Raw genomic sequence first — 16,958 nt, forward strand, 5'->3', positions numbered from 1 at the left:
ATGCACATTTTTCACAGACATTGTTACTTACGGCCACACCACCCTGAATATGCCCGACCTCGACTGATCTCGGAACCCAAGCAGGGTTGGGCCTGGTTAGTACTTGAATGGGAGACCCCTTGGGAATGCCAGGTGCTGTAAGCTTTTTCTCTTCTCTCTACCACCTGCATGTATTTTGTTGCAAGGTCTGATCGCCCTGTGACACATGAGGAAGTTGGTCATCTTCAGCTGCTGCTGCTTTGTTGGCAGACACGAAGTGATCTGAGAGTCTCATTTTCAGCTGGAGAGAATAATCACGTCAGGGAAGAAGATGTGTCCACTATTTATCAGCCTTTCTCTGCAATTATCTGGTTATATAGAGGAAACGTATGATTCCAGTACCTATACAATTTACATTTGTCAGAGACATTGTTGCTTACGGCCACACCACCCTGAATATGCCCGACCTCGTCTGATCTCGAAAGCCAAGCAGGGTTGTGCCTGGTTAGTACTTGGATGGGAGACCGCTTGGGATTATCAGGTGCTGTAAGCTTTTTCTCTTCTCTCAACCACCTGCATGTCTTTTGTTGCAACGTCTGATCACCCTGTGACACATGAGGAAGTTGGTCATCTTCATTTTCTGCTGCTTTGTTGGCAGACACGAAGTGATCTTAAAGTCTCATTTTCAGCTGGAGAAAATTATCACGTCAGGGAACAAGATGTGCCCACTACATATCAGCCTTTCTTGGCAATTATATGGTTGCATAGAGGAACCGTATGATTCCAGTACCTATATAATGCACATTTGTCACAAACATTGTTACTTACGGCCACACCACCCGGAATATGCCCAACCTCGTCTGATCTTGGAAGCCAAGGAGGGTTGGGCCTGGTTAGTACTTGGATGGGAGACCGCTTGGGAATACCAGGTGCTGTAAGCTTTTTCTCTTCTCTCAACCACCTGCATGTCTTTTGTTGCAACGTCTGATCACCCTGTGACACATGAGGAAGTTGGTCATCTTCAGCTGCTGCTGCTTTGTTGGCAGACATGAAGTGATCTGAGAGTCTCAGTTTCAGTTGCAGAGAATGATCACATCAGAGAAGATGATTTACCCGCTACACATCAGCCTTTCTCGGCAATTATCTGGTTGCATAGAGGAACCGTATGATTCCAGTACCTATATAATGCACATTTGTCAGAGACATTGCTGCTTACGGCCACACCACCCGGAACATGCCTGACCTCGTCTGATCTTGGAAGCCAAGCAGGGTTGGGCCTGGTTAGTACTTGCATAGGAGACCACTTGGGAATACCAGGTGCTGTAAGCTTCTTCTCTACTCTCTACCACCTTCATGTCTTTTGTGGCAACGTCTGATCCTCCTGTGACACATGAGGAAGTTGGTCATCTTCAGCTGCTTTTGCGTCTTTGTTGGCAGACACGAAGTGATCTGAGAGTGTCAATTTCAGCTGCAGAGAATAATCACATCAGGGAAGAAGATGTGCCCACTACAAGTCAGCCTTTCTGGGCAATTATCTGGTTACATAGAGGAAGTGTATGATTCCAGTACCTATATAATGCACATTTGTCACAGATATTGTTGCTTACGGCCACACCACCCTGAATAAGCCCGACCTTGTCTGATCTTGGAAGTCAAGCAGGTTTGGGCCTGGTTAGTACTTGGATGGAAGACTGCTTGGGAATACCAGGTGCTGTAAGCTTTTTCTCTTCTCTCTACCACCTGCATGTCTTTTGTTGCAACGTCTGATCACAATGTGACACATGAGGAAGTTGGTCATCTTCAGCTGCTGCTGCTTTGTTGGCAGACACAAAGTGATCTGAGAGTCTCATTTTCAGCTGGAGAGAATTATCACGTCAGGGAAGAAGATGTGCCCACTACATATCAGCCTTTCTCGGCAATTATCTGGTTACATAGAGGAAGTGTATGATTCCATTGCCTATATAATGCACATTTGTCACAGAGATTGTTACTTACGGACAAACCACCCTGAATATGTCTGACCTTGTCTGATCTCGGAAGCCAAGGAGGGCTGGTTCTGGTTAGTACTTTGATGGGACACCGCTTGGGAATACCAGGTGATGTATTCTTTTTCTCTTCTCTCTACCACCTGCATGTATTTTGTTGCAACGTCTGATCGCCCTGTGACACATGAGGAAGTTGGTCATCTTCAGCTGCTGCTGCTTTGTTGGCAGACACGAAGTGATCTGAGAGTCTCATTTTCAGCTGGAGAGAATAATCACGTCAGGGAAGAAGATGTGTCCACTATTTATCAGCCTTTCTCTGCAATTATCTGGTTATATAGAGGAAACGTATGATTCCAGTACCTATACAATTTACATTTGTCAGAGACATTGTTGCTTACGGCCACACCACCCTGAATATGCCCGACCTCGTCTGATCTCGAAAGCCAAGCAGGGTTGTGCCTGGTTAGTACTTGGATGGGAGACCGCTTGGGATTATCAGGTGCTGTAAGCTTTTTCTCTTCTCTCAACCACCTGCATGTCTTTTGTTGCAACGTCTGATCACCCTGTGACACATGAGGAAGTTGGTCATCTTCATTTTCTGCTGCTTTGTTGGCAGACACGAAGTGATCTTAAAGTCTCATTTTCAGCTGGAGAAAATTATCACGTCAGGGAACAAGATGTGCCCACTACATATCAGCCTTTCTTGGCAATTATATGGTTGCATAGAGGAACCGTATGATTCCAGTACCTATATAATGCACATTTGTCACAAACATTGTTACTTACGGCCACACCACCCGGAATATGCCCAACCTCGTCTGATCTTGGAAGCCAAGCAGGGTTGGCCCTGGTTAGTACTTGGATGGGAGACCGCTTGGGAATACCAGGTGCTGTAAGCTTTTTCTCTTCTCTCAACCACCTGCATGTCTTTTGTTGCAACGTCTGATCACCCTGTGACACATGAGGAAGTTGGTCATCTTCAGCTGCTGCTGCTTTGTTGGCAGACACGAAGTGATCTTAGAGTCTCATTTTCAGCTGGAGAAAATTATCACGTCAGGGAACAAGATGTGCCCACTATATATCAGCCTTTTTCGGCAATTATCTTGTTACATAGAGGAACCATATGATTCCATTGCCTATATAATGCACATTTGTCACAGAGATTGTTGCTTACGGCCAAACCACCCTGAATATGTCTGACCTCGTTTGATCTCAGAAGTCAAGGAGGGTTGGGCCTGGTTAGTACTTTGATGAGAGACCGCTTGGGAATACCAGGTGCTGTAAGCTTTTTCTCTTCTCTCTACCACCTGCATGTCTTTTGTTGCAACGTCTGATCGCCCTGTGACACATGAGGAAGTTGGTCATCTTCAGCTGCTGCTGCTTTGTTGGCAGACACAAAGTGATCTGAGAGTCTCAGTTTCAGTTGCAGAGAATGATCACATCAGAGAAGATGATTTACCCGCTACACATCAGCTTTTCTCGGCAATTATCTGGTTGCATAGAGGAACCGTATGATTCCAGTACCTATATAATGCACATTTGTCAGAGACATTGCTGCTTACGGCCACACCACCCGGAACATGCCTGACCTCGTCTGATCTCGGAAGCCAAGCAGGGTTGGGCCTGGTTAGTACTTGGATGGGAGACCGCTTGGGATTATCAGGTGATGTAAGCTTTTTCTCTTCTCTCAACCACCTGCATGTCTTTTGTTGCAACGTCTGATCACCCTGTGACACATGAGGAAGTTGGTCATCTTCATTTTCTGCTGCTTTGTTGGCAGACACGAAGTGATCTTAGAGTCTCATTTTCAGCTGGAGAAAATGATCACGTCAGGGAACAAGATGTGCCCACTACATATCAGCCTTTCTTGGCAATTATATGGTTGCATAGAGGAACCGTATGATTCCAGTACCTATATAATGCACATTTGTCACAGACATTGTTACTTACGGCCACACCACCCTGAATATGCCCAACCTCGTCTGATCTTGGAAGCCAAGCACGGTTGGGCCTGGTTAGTACTTGGATGGGAGACCGCTTGGGAATACCAGGTGCTGTAAGCTTTTTCTCTTCTCTCAACCACCTGCATGTCTTTTGTTGCAACGTCTGATCACCCTGTGACACATGAGGAAGTTGGTCATCTTCAGCTGCTGCTGCTTTGTTGGCAGACACGAAGTGATCTTAGAGTCTCATTTTCAGCTGGAGAAAATTATCACGTCAGGGAACAAGATGTGCCCACTATATATCAGCCTTTTTTTGGCAATTATCTTGTTACATAGAGGAACCATATGATTCCATTGCCTATATAATGCACATTTGTCACAGAGATTGTTGCTTACGGCCAAACCACCCTGAATATGTCTGACCTCGTCTGATCTCAGAAGCCAAGGAGGGTTGGGCCTGGTTAGTACTTTGATGAGAGACTGCTTGGGAATACCAGGTGCTGTAAGCGTTTTCTCTTCTCTCTACAACCTGCATGTCTTTTGTTGCAACGTCTGATCACCCTGTGACACATGAGGAAGTTGGTCATCTTCAGCTGCTGCTGCTTTGTTGGAAGACACGAAGTGATCTGAGAGTCTCAGTTTCAGCTGAAGAGAATAATCACGTCAGGGAAGAAGATGTGCCCACTACACATCAGCCTTTCTCAGCAATTATCTGGTTACATAGAGGAACCGTATGATTCCTGTACTAATATAATGCACTTTTGTCAGACACATTGTTGCTTACGGCCACACCACCCTGAACATACCCGCCCTCGTCTGATCTCGGAAGCCAAGCAGCGTTGAGCCTGCTTAGTACTTGGATGGGAGACTGCTTGGGAATACCAGGTGCTGTAAGTGTTTTCTCTTCTCTCTACAACCTGCATGTCTTTTGTTGCAACATCTGATCACCCTGTGACACATGAGGAAGTTGGTCATCTTCAGCTGCTCCTGCTTTGTTGGCTGACACAAAGTGATCTGAGAGTCTCAGTTTCAGTTGCAGAGAATGATCACATCAGAGAAGATGATTTGCCCGCTACACATCAGCCTTTCTCGGCAATTATCTGGTTGCATAGAGGAACCGTATGATTCCAGTACCTATATAATGCACATTTGTCAGAGACATTGTTGCTTACGGCCACACCACCCTGAATAAGCCAGACCTCGTCTGATCTCGGACACCAAGAAGGTTGTACCTGGTTAGTACTTGGATGGGAGACAGCTTGGGAATACCAGGTGCTGTAAGCTTTTTCTCTTCTCTCTACCACCTGCATGTCTTTTGTTGCAACGTCTGATCACCCTGTGACACGTGAAGAAGTTGGTCATCTTCAGCTGCTGCTGCTTTGTTGATAGACACAAGGTGATCTGAGAGTCTCAGTTTCAGCTGAAGAGAATAATCACATCAAGGAGGAAGATGAACCCACTACAAGTCAGCCTTTTTCGGCAATTATCTGGTTACACAGAGGAAGTGTATGATTCCAGTACCTATATAATGCACATTTGTCACCGATATAGTTGCTTACGGCCACACCACCCTGAATAAGCCCGACCTCGTCTGATCTCGGAAGCCAAGCAGGGTTGCGCCTGGTTAGTGCTTGAATAGTAGACCGCTTGGGAATACCAGGTGCCTTAAGCTTTTTATCTTCTCTCTACCACCTGCATGTCTTTTGTTGCAACGTCTGATCACCCTGTGACACATGAGGAAGTTGGTCATCTTCAGCTTCTGCTGCTTTGTTGGCAGACACGAAGTGATCTGAGAGTCTCAGTTTCAGCTGAAGAGAATGATCACATCAGAGAAGATGATATGCCCGCTACACATCAGCCTTTCTCGGCAATTATCTGGTTGCATAGAGGAACCGTATGATTCCAGTACCTATATAATGCACATTTGTCAGAGACATTGTTGCTTACGGCCACACCACCCTGAACATGCCCGACCTCGTCTGATCTCGGAAGCCAAGCAGGGTTGAGCCTGCTTAGTACTTGGATGGGAGACTGCTTGGGAATACCAGGTGCTGTAAGCTTCTTCTCTTCTCTCTACCACCTGCATGTCTTTTCTTGCAACGTCTGATCATCCTGTGACACATGAGGAAGTTGGTCATCTTCAGCAGCTGCTGCTTCTTTGTTGGCAGACACGAAGTGATCTGAGAGTCTCAGTTTCAGCTGCAGAGAATAATCACATCAGGGAAGAAGATGTGCCCACTACAAGTCAGCCTTTCTCTGCAATTATCTGGTTACATAGAAGAAGTGTATGATTCCAGTACCTATATAATGCACATTTGTCACAGCTATTGTTGCTTACGGCCGCACCACCCTGAATATGCCCGACCTCGTCTGATCTTGGAAGCCAAGGAGGGTTGGGCGTGGTTAGTACTTGGATGGAAGACCTCTTGGGAATACCAGGTGCTGTAAGCTTTTTCTCTTCTCTCTACCACCTGCATGTCTTTTGTTGCAACGTCTGATCACCCTGTGACACATGAGGAAGTTGGTCATCTTCAGCTGCTGCTGCTTTGTTGGCTGACACGAAGTGATCTGAGAGTCTCAGTTTCAGTTGCAGAGAATGATCACATCAGAGAAGATGATATGCCCGCTACACATCAGCCTTTCTCTGCAATTATCTGGGTGCATAGAGGAACCGTATGATTCCAGTACCTATATAATGCACATTTGTCAGAGACATTGTTGCTTACGGCCACACAACCCTGAACATGCCCGACCTCGTCTGCTCTCGGAAGCCAAGCAGGGTTGGGCCTGGTTTGTACTTGGATGGAAGACCTCTTCGGAATACCAGGTGTTGTAAGCTTTTTCTCTTCTCTCTACCACCTGCATGTCTTTTGTTGCAATGTCTGATCACCCTGTGACACATGAGGAAGTTGGTCATCTTCAGCTTCTGCTGCTTTGTTGGCAGACACAAAGTGATCTGAGAGTCTCAGTTTCAGCTCGAGAGAATAATCACGTCAGGGAAGAAGATGTGCCCACTACTTATCAGCCTTTCTCGGCAATTATCTGGTTGCATAGAGGAACCGTATGATTCCAGTACCTATATAATGCACATTTGTCAGAGACATTGTTGCTTACGGCCACACCACCCTGAACATGCCCGACCTCGTCTGATCTCGGAAGCCAAGCAGGGTTGAGCCTGCTTAGTACTTGGATGGGAGACTACTTGGGAAGACCAGGTGCTGTAAGCTTCTTCTCTTCTCTCTACCACCTGCATGTCTTTTGTTGCAACGTCTGATCATCCTGTGACACATGAGGAAGTTGGTCATCTTCAGCAGCTGCTGCTTCTTTGTTGTTAGACACGAAGTGATCTGAGAGTCTCAGTTTCAGCTGCAGAGAATAATCACATCAGGGAAGAAGATGTGCCCACTACAAGTCAGCCTTTCTCTGCAATTATCTGGTTACATAGAAGAAGTGTATGATTCCAGTACCTATATAATGCACATTTGTCACAGCTATTGTTGCTTACGGCCGCACCACCCTGAATATGCCCGACCTCGTCTGATCTTGGAAGCCAAGGAGGGTTGGGCCTGGTTAGTACTTGGATGGAAGACCTCTTGGGAATACCAGGTGCTGTAAGCTTTTTCTCTTCTCTCTACCACCTGCATGTCTTTTGTTGCAACGTCTGATCACCCTGTGACACATGAGGAAGTTGGTCATCTTCAGCTGCTGCTGCTTTGTTGGCAGACACGAAGTGATCTGAGAGTCTCAGTTTCAGCTGCAGAGAATGATCACATCAGGGAAGAAGATGTGCCCATAACAAGTGAGCCTTTCTCGGAAATTATCTGGTTACATAGAGGAAGTGTATGATTCCAGTACTTATATAATGCACATTTGTCACAGAAATTGTTCCTTACGGCCACACCACCCTGAATATGCCCGACCTCGTCTGATCTCGGAAGCTAAGGAGGGTTGGGCCTGGTTAGTACTTCAATGGGAGACTGCTTGGGAATACCAGGTGCTGTAAGCGTTTTCTCTTCTCTCTACAACCTGCATGTCTTTTGTTGCAACGTCTGATCACCCTGTGACACATGAGGAAGTTGGTCATCTTCAGCTGCTGCTGCTTTGTTGGAAGACACGAAGTGATCTGAGAGTCTCAGTTTCAGCTGAAGAGAATAATCACGTCAGGGAAGATGATGTGCCCACTACACATCAGCCTTTCTCAGCAATTATCTGGTTACATAGAGGAACCGTATGATTCCTGTACTTATATAATGCACATTTGTCACAGACATTGTTGCTTACGGCCACACCACCCTCAATATGCCTGACCTCGTCTGATCTCGGAAGCCAAGCAGGGTTGGTTCTGGTTAGTACTTGGGTGGGAGACCGCTTGAAAATACCATTTGCTGTAAGCTTTTTCTCTTCTCTCTACAACCTGCATGTCTTTTGTTGCAACGTCTGATCACCCTGTGACACATGAGGAAGTTGATCATCTTCAGCTGCTGCTGCTGCTTTGTTGGCAGACATGAAGTGATCTGAGAGTCTCAGTTTCAGCTCCAGAGAATAATCACATCAAGGAGGAAGATGTGCCCACTAAGAGTCAGCCTTTCTCGGCAATTATCTGGTTACATAGAGGAAGTGTATGATTCCAGTACCTATATAATACACATTTGTACCAGATATTGTTGCTTACAGCCACACCACCCTGAATAAGCTCGACCTCGTCTGATCTCGGAAGCCAAGCAGGGTTGGGCCTGGTTAGTTCTTGAATGGGAGACCGCTTGCGAATACCAGGTGCTGTAAGCTTTTTCTCTTCTCTCTACAACCTGCATGTCTTTTGTTGCAATGTCTGATCACCCTGTGACACATGAGGAAGTTGGTCATCTTCAGCTTCTGCTGCTTTGTTGGCAGACACGAAGTGATCTGAGAGTCTCAGTTTCAGCTGAAGAGAATGATCACATCAAGAAGGAAGATGTGCCCACTAAGAGTCAGCCTTTCTCGGCAATTATCTGGTTACATAGAGGAAGTGTATGATTCCAGTACCTATATAATACACATTTGTCACAGAGATTGTCGCTTACGGCCACACCACCCTGAATATAATATGCCCGACCTCGTCTGATCTCGGAAGCCAAGCAGGGTTGTGCCTGGTTAGTACTTGGGTGGGAGACTGCTTGGGAATACCAGGTGCTGTAAGCTTTTTCTCTTCTCTCTACCACCTGCATGTCTTTTGTTGTAACATCTGATCACCCTGTGACACATGAGGAAGTTGGTCATCTTCAGCTGCTGCTGCTTTGTTGGCAGACACAAAGTGATCTGAGAGTCTCAGTTTCAGCTGCAGAGAATAATCACGTCAGGGAAGAAGATGTGCCCACTACTTATCAGCCTTTCTCGGCAATTATCTGGTTGCATAGAGGAACCGTATGATTCCAGTACCTATATAATGCACATTTGTCAGAGACATTGTTGCTTACGGCCACACCACCCTGAACATGCCCGACCACGTCTGATCTCGGAAGCCAAGCAGGGTTGAGCCTGCTTAGTACTTGGATGGGAGACTACTTGGGAATACCAGGTGCTGTAAGCTTCTTCTCTTCTCTCTACCACCTGCATGTCTTTTGTTGCAACGTCTGATCATCCTGTGACACATGAGGAAGTTGGTCATCTTCAGCAGCTGCTGCTTCTTTGTTGTTAGACACGAAGTGATCTGAGAGTCTCAGTTTCAGCTGCAGAGAATAATCACATCAGGGAAGAAGATGTGCCCACTACAAGTCAGCCTTTCTCTGCAATTATCTGGTTACATAGAAGAAGTGTATGATTCCAGTACCTATATAATGCACATTTGTCACAGCTATTGTTGCTTACGGCCGCACCACCCTGAATATGCCCGACCTCGTCTGATCTTGGAAGCCAAGGAGGGTTGGGCCTGGTTAGTACTTGGATGGAAGACCTCTTGGGAATACCAGGTGCTGTAAGCTTTTTCTCTTCTCTCTACAACCTGCATGTCTTTTGTTGCAACGTCTGATCACCCTGTGACACATGAGGAAGTTGGTCATCTTCAGCTGCTGCTGCTTTGTTGGCAGACACGAAGTGATCTGAGAGTCTCAGTTTCAGCTGCAGAGAATGATCACATCAGGGAAGAAGATGTGCCCATAACAAGTGAGCCTTTCTCGGAAATTATCTGGTTACATAGAGGAAGTGTATGATTCCAGTACTTATATAATGCACATTTGTCACAGAAATTGTTCCTTACGGCCACACCACCCTGAATTTGCCCAACCTCGTGTGATCTCGGAAGCCAAACAGGGTTGAGCCTGCTTAGTACTTGGATGGGAGACTGCTTGGGAATACCAGGTGCTGTAAGCTTCTTCTCTTTTCTCTACCACCTGCATGTCTTTTGTTGCAACGTCTGATCACCCTGTGACACATGAGGAAGATGGTCATCTTCAGCTGCTGCTGCTTTGTTGGCAGACACGAAGTGATCTGAGAGTCTCAGTTTCAGTTGCAGAGAATGATCACATCAGAGAAGATGATTTGCCCGCTACACATAAGCCTTTCTCGGCAATTATCTGGTTGCATAGAGGAACCGTATGATTCCAGTACCTATATAATGCACATTTGTCAGAGACATTGTTGCTTACGGCCACACCACCCTGAATAAGCCCGACCTTGTCTGATCTCGGACGCCAAGCAGGGTTGTACCTGGTTAGTACTTGGATGGGAGACAGCTTGGGAATACCAGGTGCTGTAAGCTTTTTCTCTTCTCTCTACCACCTGCATGTCTTTTGTTGCAACGTCTGATCACCCTGTGACACGTGAAGAAGTTGGTCATCTTCAGCTGCTGCTGCTTTGTTGGAAGACACGAAGTGATCTGAGAGTCTCAGTTTCAGCTGAAGAGAATAATCACGTCAGGGAAGAAGATGTGCCCACTACACATCAGCCGTTCTCATCAATTATCTGGTTACATAGAGGAACCGTATGATTCCTGTACTTATATAATGCACATTTGTCACAGACATTGTTACTTACGGCCACACCACCCTGAATTTGCCTGACCTCGTCTGATCTCGGAAGCCAAGCAGTGTTGGGCCTGTTTAGTACTTGGGTGGGAGACCGCTTGGGAATACCAGGTGCTGTAAGCTTTTTCTCTTCTCTCTACCACCTGCATGTGTTTTGTTGCAACGTCTGATCACCCTGTGACACATGAGGAAGTTGGTCATCTTCAGCTGCTGCTGCTGTGTTGGCAGACACAAAGTGATCTGAGAGTCTCAGTTTCAGCTGAAGAGAATGATCACATCAGAGAAGATGATATGCCCACTACACATCAGCCTTTCTCGGCAATTATCTGGTTTCATAGAGGAAGTGTATGATTCCAGTACCTATATAATTCACATTTGTAACAAATATTGTTGCTTACCGCCACACCACCCTGAATAAGCCCCACCTTGTCTTAACCTGGAAGCCAAGCAGGGTTGGGACTGGTTTGTACTTCAATGGGAGACTGCTTGGGAATACCAGGTGCTGTAAGCTTTTTCTCTTCTCTCTACCACCTGCATGTCTTTTGTTGCAACATCTGATCACCCTGTGACACATGAGGAAGTTTGTCATCTTCAGCTTCTGCTACTTTGTTGGCAGACACGAAGTGATCTGAGAGTCTCAGTTTCAGCTGCAGAGAATAATCACATCAGGGAAGAAGATGTGCCCACTACAAGTCAGCCTTTCTCGGCAATTATCTGGTTACATAGAGGAACCGTATGATTCCAGTACCTATATAATGCACATTTGTCACAGACCATGTCGCTTACGGCCACACCACCCTGAATATAATATGCCCGACCTCGTCCGATCTCGGAAGCCAAGCGGGGTTGTGCCTGGTTAGTACTTGGGTGGGAGACTGCTTGGGAATACCAGGTGCTGTAAGCTTTTTCTCTTCTCTCTACCACCTGCATGTCTTTTGTTGCAACTTCTGATCACCCTGTGACACATGAGGAAGTTGGTCATCTTCAGCTGCTGCTGCTTTGTTGGCAGACACGAAGTGATCTGAGAGTCTCAGTTTCAGCTGCAGAGAATAATCACATCAGGGAAGAAGATGTGCCCACTACAAGTCAGCCTTTCTCGGCAATTATCTGGTTACATAGAGGAACCGTATGATTCCAGTACCTATATAATGCACATTTGTCACAGACCATGTTGCTTACGGCCACACCACCCTGAACATGTCTGATCTCGGAAGCCAAGGAGGGTTGGGCCTGGTTAGTACTTAAATGGGAGACCGCTTGGGAATACCAGGAGCTGTAAGCTTTTTGTCTTCTCTCGACCACCTGCATGTCTTTTGTTGCAACGTCTGATCCCCCTGTGACACATGAGGAAGTTGGTCATCTTCAGCTGCTGCTGCTTTGTTGGCAGACACGAAGTGATCTGAGAGTCTCAGTTTAAGCTGCAGAGAATAATCACATCAGGGAAGAAGATGTGCCCATAACAAGTCAGCCTTTCTCATCAATTATCTGGTTACATAGAGGAACCGTATGATTCCAGTACCTATATAATGCACATTTGTCACAGAGATTGTCGCTTACGGCCACACCACCCTGAACATGCCTGACCTCGTCTGATCTCGGAAGCCAAGCACGGTTGGCCTGGTTAGTACTTGGGTGGGAGACTGCTTGGGAATACCAGGTGCTGTAAGCTTTATCTCTTCTCTGGACCACCTGAATGTCTTTTGTTGCAACGTCTGATCACCCTGTGACACATGAGGAAGTTGGTCATCTTCAGCTTCTGCTGCTTTGTTGGCAGACACGAAGTGATCTGAGAGTCTCAGTTTCAGCTGCAGAGAATAATCACGTCAGGGAAGAAGATGTGCCCACTACACATAAGCCTTTCTCTGCAATTATCTGGTTACATAGAGGAACCGTATGATTCCAGTACCTATATAATGCACATTTGTCACAGAGATTGTCGCTTACGGCCACACCACCCTGAATATAATATGCCCGACCTCGTCCGATCTCGGAAGCCAAGCGGGGTTGTGCCTGGTTAGTACTTGGGTGGGAGACTGCTTGGGAATACCAGGTGCTGTAAGCTTTTTCTCTTCTCTCTACCACCTGCATGTCTTTTGTTGCAACGTCTGATCACCCTGTGACACATGAGGAAGTTGGTCATCTTCAGCTGCTGCTGCTTTGTTGGCAGACACAAAGTGATCTGAGAGTCTCAGTTTCAGCTGCAGAGAATAATCACATCAGGCAAGAAGATGTGCCCATAACAAGTCAGCCTTTCTCATCAATTATCTGGTTACATAGAGGAATTGTATGATTCCAGTACCTATATAATGCACATTTGTCACAGAAATTGTTCCTTACGGCTACACCACCCTGAATAAGCCCGACCTCGTCTGATCTCGGAAGCCAAGGAGGGTTGGGCCTGGTTAGTACTTTAATGGGAGACTGCTTGGGAATACCAGGTGCTGTAAGCATATTCTCTTCTCTCTACAACCTGCATGTCTTTTGTTGCAACGTCTGATCACCCTGTGACACATGAGAAAGTTGGCCATCTTCAGCTGCTGCTGCTTTGTTGGAAGACACGAAGTGATCTGAGAGTCTCAGTTTCAGCTGAAGAGAATAATCACGTCAGGGAAGAAGATGTGCCAACTACACATCAGCCTTTCTCAGCAATTATCTGGTTACATAGAGGAACTGTATGATTCCAGTACTTATATAATGCACATTTTCCACAGACATTGTTACTTACGGCCACACCACCCTGAATATGCCCGACCTCGACTGATCTCGGAACCCAAGCAGGGTTGGGCCTGGTTAGTACTTGAATGGGAGACCCCTTGGGAATGCCAGGTGCTGTAAGCTTTTTCTCTTCTCTCTACCACCTGCATGTATTTTGTTGCAAGGTCTGATCGCCCTCTGACACATGAGGAAGTTGGTCATCTTCAGCTGCTGCTGCTTTGTTGGGAGACACGAAGTGATCTTAGAGTCTCATTTTCAGCTGGAGAGAATAATCACGTCAGGGAAGAAGATGTGCCCACTATTTATCAGCCTTTCTCTGCAATTATCTGGTTATATAGAGGAAACGTATGATTCCAGTACCTATACAATTTACATTTGTCACAGACATTGTTGCTTACGGCCACACCACCCTGAATATGCCCGACCTCGTCTGATCTCGGAAGCCAAGCAGGGTTGTGCCTGGTTAGTACTTGGATGGGAGACAGCTTGGGATTATCAGGTGCTGTAAGCTTCTTCTCTTCTCTCTACCACCTGCATGTCTTTTGTTGCAACGTCTGATCACCCTGTGACACATGAGGAAGTTGGTCATCTTCAGCTGCTGCTGCTTTGTTGGCAGACACAAAGTGATCTGAGAGTCTCATTTTCAGCTGGAGAAAATTATCACGTCAGGGAACAAGATGTGCCCACTATATATCAGACTTTTTCGGCAATTATCTTGTTACATAGAGGAACCATATGATTCCATTGCCTATATAATGCACATTTGTCACAGAGATTGTTGCTTACGGCCAAACCACCCTGAATATGCCCAATCTCGTGTGATCTCAGAAGCCAAGGAGGGTTGGGCCTGGTTAGTACTTTGATGAGAGACCGCTTGGGAATACCAGGTGCTGTAAGCTTTTTCTCTTCTCTCTACCACCTGCATGTATTTTGTTGCAAGGTCTGATCGCCCTCTGACACATGAGGAAGTTGGTCATCTTCAGCTGCTGCTGCTTTGTTGGCAGACACGAAGTGATCTGAGAGTCTCAGTTTCAGCTGAAGAGAATAATCACGTCAAGGAAGAAGATGTGCCCACTACACATCAGCCTTTCTCAGCAATTATCTGGGTGCATAGAGGAACCGTATGATTCCAGTACCTATATAATGCACATTTGTCAGAGACATTGTTGCTTACGGCCACACAACCCTGAACATGCCCGACCTCGTCTGATCTCGGAAGCCAAGCACAGTTGGGCCTGGTTTGTACTTGGATGGAAGACCTCTTGGGAATACGAGGTGCTGTAAGCTTTTTCTCTTCTCTCTACCACCTGCATGTCTTTTGTTGCAACGTCTGATCACCCTGTGACACATGAGGAAGTTGGTCATCTTCAGCTTCTGCTGCTTTGTTGGCAGACACGAAGTGATCTGAGAGTCTCAGTTTCAGCTCGAGAGAATAATCACGTCAGGGAAGAAGATGTGCCCACTACTTATCAGCTTTTCTCGGCAATTATCTGGTTACATAGAGGAACTGTATGATTCCAGTACCTTTATAATGCACATTTGTCACAGTTGTGGTTAATTACGGCCACACCACCCTGAAAATGCCTGACCACGTCTGATCTCGGAAGCCAAGCAGGTTTTGGCCTGGTTAGTACTTGGATGGTAAACTCTCTGGGAATACCAGGTGCTGTAAGCTTTTTCTCTTCTCTCTACCACCTGCATGTCTTTTGTTGCAACGTCTGATCACCCTGTGACACATGAGGAAGTTGGTCATCTTCAGCTACTGCTGCTTTGTTGGCAGACACAAAGTGATCTGAGAGTCTCAGTTTCAGCTGCAGAGAATAATCACGTCAGGGAAGAAGATGTGCCCACTACAAGTCAGCCTTTCTCGGAAATGATCTGGTTGCATAGAGGAACCGTATGATTCCAGTACCTATATAATGCACATTTGTCAGAGACATTGTTGCTTACGGCCACACCACCCTGAACATGCCCGACCTCGTCTGATCTCGGAAGCCAAGGAGTGTTGGGCGTGGTTAGTACTTGGATGGAAGACCTCTTGGGAATACCAGGTGCTGTAAGCTTTTTCTCTTCTCTCGACCACCTGCATGTCTTTTGTTGCAACGTCTGATCACCCTGTGACACATGAGGAAGTTGGTCATTTTCAGCTGCTGCTGCTTTGTTGGCAGACACGAAGTGATCTGAGAGTCTCAGTTTCAGCTGCAGAGAATGATCACATGAGGGAAGAAGATTTGCCCACTACAAGTCTGCCTTTCTCGGCAATTATCTGGTTACATAGAGGAACCGTATGATTCCAGTACCTATATAATGCACATTTGTCACAGACATTGTTGCTTACGGCCACACCACCCTGAACATGCCCGACCTCGTCTGATCTCGGTAGCTAAGGAGGGTTGGGCCTGTTTAGTACTTAAATGGGAGACAGCTTGGGAATACCAGGAGCTGTAAGCTTTTTGTCTTCTCTCGACCACCTGCATGTCTTTTGTTGCAACGTCTGATCACCCTGTGACACATGAGGAAGTTGGTCATCTTCAGCTGCTGCTGCTTCTTTGTTGGCAGACACGAAGTGATCTGAGAGTCTCAATTTCAGCTGCAGAGAATAATCACATCAGGGAAGAAGATGTGCCCACTACAAGTCAGCCTTTCTCGGCAATTATCTGGTTACATAGAGGAAGTGTATGATTCCAGTACCTATATAATGCACATTTGTCACAGATATTGTTGCTTACGGCCACACCACCCTGAATAAGCTCGACCTCGTCTGATCTTGGAAGTCAAGCAGGTTTGGGCCTGGTTAGTACTTGGATGGGAGACTGCTTGGGAATACCAGGTGCTGTAAGCTTTTTCTCTTCTCTCTACCACCTGCATGTCTTTTGTTGCAACGTCTGATCACCCTTTGACACATGAGGAAGTTGGTCATCTTCAGCTGCTGCTGCTTTGTTGGCAGACACAAAGTGATCTGAGACTCTAATTTTCAGCTGGAGAGAATTATCACGTCAGGGAAGAAGATGTGCCCACTACATATCAGCCTTTCTCGGCAATTATCTGGTTACATAGAGGAAGTGTATGATTCCATTGCCTATATAATGCACATTTGTCACGGAGATTGTTACTTACGGCCAAACCACCCTGAATATGTCTGACCTTGTCTGATCTTGGAACCCAAGCAGGGTTGGACCTGGTTAGTACTTGAATGGGAGACCCCTTGGGAATGCCAGGTGCTTTAAGCTTTTTCTCTTCTCTCTACCACCTGCATGTATTTTGTTGCAAGGTCTGATCGCCCTGTGACACATGAGGAAGTTGGTCATCTTCAGCTGCTGCTGCTTTGTTGGCAGACA

The 16,958-nt window shown here is 46.3% G+C and overlaps 1 non-coding gene and 40 pseudogenes across 1 annotated transcript; all 41 read left to right on the top strand.

The window, feature by feature from the left end:
* The first annotated feature begins 25 nt into the window (after positions 1 to 25).
* Positions 26 to 144, top strand: LOC140307718 (5S ribosomal RNA; annotated as a pseudogene).
* Positions 145 to 413: 269 nt separating this feature from the next.
* On the top strand, positions 414 to 532 carry LOC140272200 (5S ribosomal RNA; annotated as a pseudogene).
* A 269-nt stretch (positions 533 to 801) lies between these two features.
* Positions 802 to 920, top strand: LOC140312881 (5S ribosomal RNA; annotated as a pseudogene).
* Positions 921 to 1,189: 269 nt separating this feature from the next.
* Positions 1,190 to 1,308, top strand: LOC140278454 (5S ribosomal RNA; annotated as a pseudogene).
* Positions 1,309 to 1,580: 272 nt separating this feature from the next.
* LOC140289308 (5S ribosomal RNA) lies at positions 1,581 to 1,699 on the top strand (annotated as a pseudogene).
* Positions 1,700 to 2,356: 657 nt separating this feature from the next.
* On the top strand, positions 2,357 to 2,475 carry LOC140272208 (5S ribosomal RNA; annotated as a pseudogene).
* Positions 2,476 to 2,744: 269 nt separating this feature from the next.
* Positions 2,745 to 2,863, top strand: LOC140310186 (5S ribosomal RNA; annotated as a pseudogene).
* A 269-nt stretch (positions 2,864 to 3,132) lies between these two features.
* On the top strand, positions 3,133 to 3,251 carry LOC140316848 (5S ribosomal RNA; annotated as a pseudogene).
* A 269-nt stretch (positions 3,252 to 3,520) lies between these two features.
* Positions 3,521 to 3,639, top strand: LOC140288787 (5S ribosomal RNA; annotated as a pseudogene).
* Positions 3,640 to 3,908: 269 nt separating this feature from the next.
* Positions 3,909 to 4,027, top strand: LOC140298866 (5S ribosomal RNA). The gene has a single exon (XR_011914467.1). It is a non-coding gene; the product is annotated as a 5S ribosomal RNA (ribosomal RNA).
* Positions 4,028 to 4,297: 270 nt separating this feature from the next.
* Positions 4,298 to 4,416, top strand: LOC140290732 (5S ribosomal RNA; annotated as a pseudogene).
* Positions 4,417 to 4,685: 269 nt separating this feature from the next.
* On the top strand, positions 4,686 to 4,804 carry LOC140294599 (5S ribosomal RNA; annotated as a pseudogene).
* A 656-nt stretch (positions 4,805 to 5,460) lies between these two features.
* On the top strand, positions 5,461 to 5,579 carry LOC140296033 (5S ribosomal RNA; annotated as a pseudogene).
* Positions 5,580 to 5,848: 269 nt separating this feature from the next.
* LOC140300437 (5S ribosomal RNA) lies at positions 5,849 to 5,967 on the top strand (annotated as a pseudogene).
* Positions 5,968 to 6,239: 272 nt separating this feature from the next.
* LOC140289488 (5S ribosomal RNA) lies at positions 6,240 to 6,358 on the top strand (annotated as a pseudogene).
* Positions 6,359 to 6,627: 269 nt separating this feature from the next.
* LOC140284930 (5S ribosomal RNA) lies at positions 6,628 to 6,746 on the top strand (annotated as a pseudogene).
* A 269-nt stretch (positions 6,747 to 7,015) lies between these two features.
* Positions 7,016 to 7,134, top strand: LOC140300868 (5S ribosomal RNA; annotated as a pseudogene).
* Positions 7,135 to 7,406: 272 nt separating this feature from the next.
* On the top strand, positions 7,407 to 7,525 carry LOC140311762 (5S ribosomal RNA; annotated as a pseudogene).
* Positions 7,526 to 7,794: 269 nt separating this feature from the next.
* LOC140313014 (5S ribosomal RNA) lies at positions 7,795 to 7,913 on the top strand (annotated as a pseudogene).
* Positions 7,914 to 8,182: 269 nt separating this feature from the next.
* On the top strand, positions 8,183 to 8,301 carry LOC140295435 (5S ribosomal RNA; annotated as a pseudogene).
* A 272-nt stretch (positions 8,302 to 8,573) lies between these two features.
* Positions 8,574 to 8,692, top strand: LOC140308222 (5S ribosomal RNA; annotated as a pseudogene).
* Positions 8,693 to 8,961: 269 nt separating this feature from the next.
* Positions 8,962 to 9,085, top strand: LOC140268563 (5S ribosomal RNA; annotated as a pseudogene).
* Positions 9,086 to 9,354: 269 nt separating this feature from the next.
* Positions 9,355 to 9,473, top strand: LOC140305366 (5S ribosomal RNA; annotated as a pseudogene).
* A 272-nt stretch (positions 9,474 to 9,745) lies between these two features.
* Positions 9,746 to 9,864, top strand: LOC140311768 (5S ribosomal RNA; annotated as a pseudogene).
* Positions 9,865 to 10,133: 269 nt separating this feature from the next.
* Positions 10,134 to 10,252, top strand: LOC140296250 (5S ribosomal RNA; annotated as a pseudogene).
* Positions 10,253 to 10,521: 269 nt separating this feature from the next.
* LOC140294212 (5S ribosomal RNA) lies at positions 10,522 to 10,640 on the top strand (annotated as a pseudogene).
* Positions 10,641 to 10,909: 269 nt separating this feature from the next.
* LOC140316298 (5S ribosomal RNA) lies at positions 10,910 to 11,028 on the top strand (annotated as a pseudogene).
* Positions 11,029 to 11,685: 657 nt separating this feature from the next.
* LOC140271180 (5S ribosomal RNA) lies at positions 11,686 to 11,809 on the top strand (annotated as a pseudogene).
* A 269-nt stretch (positions 11,810 to 12,078) lies between these two features.
* Positions 12,079 to 12,187, top strand: LOC140296738 (5S ribosomal RNA; annotated as a pseudogene).
* Positions 12,188 to 12,456: 269 nt separating this feature from the next.
* LOC140289580 (5S ribosomal RNA) lies at positions 12,457 to 12,574 on the top strand (annotated as a pseudogene).
* Positions 12,575 to 12,843: 269 nt separating this feature from the next.
* On the top strand, positions 12,844 to 12,967 carry LOC140271184 (5S ribosomal RNA; annotated as a pseudogene).
* A 269-nt stretch (positions 12,968 to 13,236) lies between these two features.
* On the top strand, positions 13,237 to 13,355 carry LOC140289848 (5S ribosomal RNA; annotated as a pseudogene).
* Positions 13,356 to 13,624: 269 nt separating this feature from the next.
* LOC140307724 (5S ribosomal RNA) lies at positions 13,625 to 13,743 on the top strand (annotated as a pseudogene).
* A 269-nt stretch (positions 13,744 to 14,012) lies between these two features.
* On the top strand, positions 14,013 to 14,131 carry LOC140290228 (5S ribosomal RNA; annotated as a pseudogene).
* A 269-nt stretch (positions 14,132 to 14,400) lies between these two features.
* On the top strand, positions 14,401 to 14,519 carry LOC140290803 (5S ribosomal RNA; annotated as a pseudogene).
* Positions 14,520 to 14,788: 269 nt separating this feature from the next.
* LOC140294056 (5S ribosomal RNA) lies at positions 14,789 to 14,907 on the top strand (annotated as a pseudogene).
* Positions 14,908 to 15,176: 269 nt separating this feature from the next.
* Positions 15,177 to 15,295, top strand: LOC140296218 (5S ribosomal RNA; annotated as a pseudogene).
* A 269-nt stretch (positions 15,296 to 15,564) lies between these two features.
* On the top strand, positions 15,565 to 15,683 carry LOC140282640 (5S ribosomal RNA; annotated as a pseudogene).
* A 269-nt stretch (positions 15,684 to 15,952) lies between these two features.
* LOC140290896 (5S ribosomal RNA) lies at positions 15,953 to 16,071 on the top strand (annotated as a pseudogene).
* A 272-nt stretch (positions 16,072 to 16,343) lies between these two features.
* On the top strand, positions 16,344 to 16,462 carry LOC140313093 (5S ribosomal RNA; annotated as a pseudogene).
* A 269-nt stretch (positions 16,463 to 16,731) lies between these two features.
* Positions 16,732 to 16,850, top strand: LOC140297139 (5S ribosomal RNA; annotated as a pseudogene).
* The last annotated feature ends 108 nt before the right edge of the window (positions 16,851 to 16,958 follow it).

The sequence above is a fragment of the Leuresthes tenuis genome, unplaced genomic scaffold, assembly GCF_036924035.1.
Source record: "Leuresthes tenuis unplaced genomic scaffold, fLeuTen1.0.hap1 SCAF_1, whole genome shotgun sequence".
Classification (NCBI taxonomy): Eukaryota; Metazoa; Chordata; class Actinopteri; order Atheriniformes; family Atherinopsidae; genus Leuresthes; species Leuresthes tenuis.